This window comes from Octodon degus, unplaced genomic scaffold (assembly GCF_000260255.1).
Source record: "Octodon degus isolate 3935 unplaced genomic scaffold, OctDeg1.0 scaffold00128, whole genome shotgun sequence".
NCBI classification, from domain to species: domain Eukaryota; kingdom Metazoa; phylum Chordata; class Mammalia; order Rodentia; family Octodontidae; genus Octodon; species Octodon degus.
In genome coordinates, this window is record NW_004524704.1 from 4,400,255 (window position 1) to 4,405,395 (window position 5,141).

At 38.4% G+C, this 5,141-nt stretch overlaps 1 long non-coding RNA gene across 1 annotated transcript in view; it reads left to right on the top strand.

Annotated features, from left to right (window-relative positions):
* LOC111812540 overlaps window positions 1–4,074 on the top strand; it is a 6,652-nt gene extending 2,578 nt beyond the window's left edge. The window contains exon 2 of the long non-coding RNA XR_002818029.1: window positions 3,996–4,074. This is a non-coding gene — a long non-coding RNA (uncharacterized LOC111812540). The remainder of the gene's footprint in view (window positions 1–3,995) is intronic.
* The last annotated feature ends 1,067 nt before the right edge of the window (window positions 4,075–5,141 follow it).

The window sequence follows — 5,141 nt, forward strand, 5'->3', positions numbered from 1 at the left end:
TGTGATTTCCGAAGACTGAAGACCAAGGTCACTAGAGTTCCCAAGTAGAATTCCTCAGAGTGATTGTCTCGTCTTCTACTGAGCCAATCCTTGTATATCCTCGAGGATGTCATTATTTACAGGATATATAGTTAGTTATATAGTTAGTGGGCAAAAAACTTTAAAAAACAAATCAGGGGACTTTTTCATTTTCCTTTCAAATGTTATTTCTCCATTTTTTGTGGAAGGATAATGAATGTTCAAGGAAATTATATTACTGTAGTACATATGCATTAAAGTGGAAGTTTAGTCTTAGACAGGTCTGCTCTAGGAGCTTTTCTGAGAATTCTTTTTTTAAATGCACGTTGTATAATGTCAACAGGGTCTCACTACACACATCAGACTCATAGCGATCCTCTGTTTTCAGCCTGCCGAGGGCTGCAATTACAGGCTGAGAACTCTCACCTCCCATGGACAAGCTGAGATGAGCAGGGCTTGATTCTTTCCACGCAGTAAGTGAAGCAGTGGCCCTAGCAGTCATCTATCATAGTCCCATAGAGACACAGTAATGAATCAATAGCCATTTTTCCTCTCTCTGAACACCAACTTTTTGAAAAGGGAAATTAACCTTCCCCAAGGTAGGGATCTACTTTCCCCAAGGTAGATAAAAGGGGTATCAGTAACCTCATTGTGATGGAAAGAGTCTAAAATGACTTTGCTGAACTTTTAGAGCCGCTACCATCATATAAGGAAGATACCTTGGTTTTTGTTGACACTGTACATTATTTTACTTTTTTACATAGTGATAATTTCATGGGTTTCCATATATATATATATGGTAATACGATGTAGTATTACCTTAAAATCGTGTTCTTTGGCAAAATGAGACTCAAACATGTTGGGATATGTATTCTAAGGACAGAACCTATCTCACGAACTTTTTTAAAATGGTGTTTTGGGCTTAGAGGTCTCTTCTAGTCCACCTCTAAAGTGGTTTCTTTGACAATAATTTTGTAACTTTTTCTAGTTAGAGTTAGAGTACAACTAGGTGCAAAATGTAACATGCACATCTCTGGGTTCTCCAAAGTGGTGATGAAATTTTGGTGCTGTCTTATACAGAGGGGTCCACCAGAGTCGTTTAGACTCTACCACACGTTTATAGAATACTGAGCCAAGCTCTACAGACCCCATGGGGAATTCAACATGGAATACTTTCTAATCAGTAGTTCTAATCGGCTCAACGATTCAGCCACATCCATTATGAAAACTCTATAGATGAAAACAGTGTGAAATACCCTTTCTAGGAAAGCTATCTACTTCACAGGAGAGGAATCTTAGTAGCAGAGCATAAGAGTGTCTTTTGTATGGCCAGAGATTCATAAAGGGGCATACAGGGCGAGCTAGGCTCTTTACTTTCAGGCCGTAAGATACATTTGGTTAAGAATAATTTCAAGACACAGAAAACACATTTTCATTATTTTAAACTGAATTTCCACCAGGTCAGATTTTTCCAAACTTCTCTCAACACTGATGTGCTCAAGCTCAATAACTTTGTGGTTTTGGAAAATGTTTTGTAGTCCTCAAATGAAAGACACTGCCAAAGTTATTGTAAATGGCCTCAAGACTGCAGATCCTGCCCTGGTCATTTTCTGGGTCATTTTCTGCTTAGAGAGTGGACTGGACACAGTGAAACTTGATGCAGGCATTTCAGTCCCCCTTCCTCCCTAAAGGTGCCTCTTCTGGTGCCTCATCTAGAAGCCGTACAACCTGTACAGTCTCCTGCCTCGCTTGCCTTCATGCAGAATATTGGCCTTCTAAGATCAGAACTGCAAAACTAGGACAGGTAGAAGTACGCAGTCAAGTAGAGACCTACGACTGGGGACAGCAGGCTTATGCAGTAGCCTGAGGAAATTGAGAAGTACCAGGCAAACAAAGCAGAAGTTCTCAGTCTTAAACATCCATCTGTCTCCTGGGAGATGGACTAAATTATATAATCCAGATTCTTCCAAAAGTTCTCTTTTGGTGGATCTGAATGGGACCAGAAAATCTGCATTTCTGTGTGTTTCCTTAGTGATGCTACTGGCATTGCTCAGAGGATTGCCCTTTGAGGGGCACTGGAAGACAGCGTCGTGTGTCAGTGCACACAGCTGACATCCAACAGCACACAACTGATCTCAGTCATTTGAATGGAATATAAAGAATTCTGGAAGCTCTCCCTGTAACAGGCTTTCCGGGCGAGGACTTCAGCTTTTTCCTTTGGGTCAACTTGGGTCTTTAACGATCTGGCCAGTGTTTGGGAAGGCATTTGATATTCTGGCTTTAATGTAAACACTTCCCACCTGTCCCAAGTATGTGTATTCCTTTCCAAGAGTTTCAACATTTCTGACATTGGTAGAAGCCTAATCTTTTCTCCCCTCTCCTTCTCACTCTCTCCTTCTCTCCTGGCCAGCATCTGTTCTTTTCACAGCTGTGACCATTTCATTCTGTCTGCCTCTCTCTCTTCTCACCCCCAACTCCCCACCCTCTCATCCTCTCTCCACCATTAAGATCAAAATACTCTGTTTTTATTTATTTACACCACAGCTGTCAGTGTTGTGTCTGGGTCACTGTAGTGCAGCCTCACAGGGAAATGCGATCCTAAAGAGGCCTTCAAACTGCAGATACTTGTAGTAACTGTTGTGCACAGTCAATAACACATGCTCCTTGGATCCCACGTTTGTATTAAAATGATTTGCTTGGGGTTGCGTGTCGAGATGTCCCCAGGAGGAATGAAGTCTAATGGTCCTAGGAATTTACACCAGGCCATTTAAAGGTATTAAACAATTTAGAGTATTTAAAACTTTAGCACCAGAAAAAGAGAGAATTATCCCTCGCAAGAGCTGTAAATTAGGAATCAAGAAAGTGAAGTTCTAATTAGGGTTCTGACACTGACAAGTTGAATGACTGAACCACATTCTCTTCTCTCCCTCTCTCCCTCTCCCTCTCCTTCTTTCTGTTCTTCTCCCTCTCCCTCTCCCTTTCCCTCTCCCTGTCCTTCTTCTTCCCCCTCTTCCTCTCTCTGGTTCCTCTGGTGTCATGCATCCTTTGTTGAAGATAGTGAACTTGATTTCTGAGGGCCTGTTTTCAGTGTATCTAAATTAGAGGTTTCATTGAATATTTGAGTCCTATATTCACACATTATGAGTTCAGGTCAGGTTATAGGGAAATTCCCAAGCTTACCAGGGAAACCATACAACTAGAAAGTACAGGATGGAAGAGCAACATAAGCTCGTCAATTAACTACTGAGGGTTTCTGTACCGAGTAACATGTCTAAATGAGATTTTCAGAGAGGCAGTTTGGTAAGTATTAATTCTACCAGCAGTGTAAAGTCACTAAACAGGAACAGATACAGGAAAGGAAATGATATGTGAAACAAAATAAGAGTGACTAGATCCGGTACATCTTAACAGTCTTCTTAAAGCCATGTTCATAGTAAAACTAAATCGAAGAAAAATAGCCAGCTTTGTTGATACCAGTGAGGGAAGTAACACAATACATGAAATTAATGAAGTACTTGATGAAAGTTTTACTTGTATGAAACTTATTTCTCACATTACTAGGTAATCTTCCTGGGAAGTTGTTAGTATCGTAGTAGTTATCAAATTAATTGTCCTTCCTAATAACTGCAGTGCTTTCCTGTAAGCTTAATTTATTTGTTCTTTGTAGCAATGCAATGTTGTTGTCTAGTTGGTGACTACTAAAAATGGGGTAAAACTTGTGTTGAACAATAATTCACTTGTAAAAAGCAATTACAGTTTACAACACACAATCACAGACTTGGTTTAATTTGATCAATGCAGTAATTGTGAAGTAGCCAAGTAATCATTGTTATTTCTCATTCTTCATATTATTTTCCTTGAATCAAGTAGAATAACAGACTTGGTTAAATTTGTAAACATAGAATGGTAATGTTACCAAAATATTAATCTTAATTTTCCTTAATTAATTTAAAAACATTTTATATATTTTGTATTAGGGCTTAACCAAGGATGTGAAAAAAAATAGACATATTTCTATGCTGAGAGAGAAGTTCAGTGGAGAAATGCCAGCATGTTAAAAAAAAGGTACAATAATGAGCTATGGGTACTATCATAAAAGTAGTTTAAGATTATGTAAGGTGCAGAGAGATGGAAACATCAGGAAAGAATTTAAACTTTTTTTTATTAATCAGTAAATTGTGTAAGGCATCTGACATATATGTATATATGTGTACATATGCATATATATATATATATATATATGGTATACATGATGCTTCTTTTTCTTATGTGGAACACAAATGTTCTAGATATATTGTTGTAATGGTCATTGGTATAATATTTCTTTATCATCTACCACTTCAATTAAATCATAAAGCAACACATGCATGTATAAATATATATGATAATTAATAATATAAAATTAAAAAGTGAGAAAAATAAAAGAAAATATAAAAAGTCAAAATAAAATAAAAATATACATACACGTGTGTGTGACTTTGGATGTAGGCTTTGCAAAATATGGTTCTGAAGTATTTTGTGGAGGCGAGAGTAAGAAAGTAGCCTGTTTAAGGCACAATACAAAGAAATAAACTTGTCTAAAGCAAATGGATCTCTTTTCCTTCATAGGGCTTTCTAGGCAAAGTAACTTAAATGCAAAGATTTTCCTAAAATCATCATCCCTTTTTACCCTTTCTTTTACGTTATCCATGTGCTAAGATCCCAGTGTGAAAATTCCTCTGTAAATATCGGCCCTTTCGTAGGGGGACTTGATGGTTAGTTTTGCATATTGACTTGGTAAGGTCATGGGTTGCCCAAATATGAGGGTATTTTTGGTGGAGATTTACATTTAAATAGATAGACTGAGTAAAACAGCGTGCCTTCCCTGAGGTGGGCAGAACTCTACTCAGCTGAAGCACTGAATAGAATAAAAAGCCCTTCACTGCCTATGGTCTGCCATCTGGGATATTTGCCCTTTCCCTCCTTTCAGACTAAAGCAGAAGCACTGGCTCTTCCTGTCCCCCGGCCAGGGTCACCCCTGGGTCTACAGCTGGCCAACTCATCCTGAAGATCTTGGGATCTGCCAACTGTAATTTTATGAACCGATCCCTCATTGCACATACATTTGTTTATTGCTTTTATAT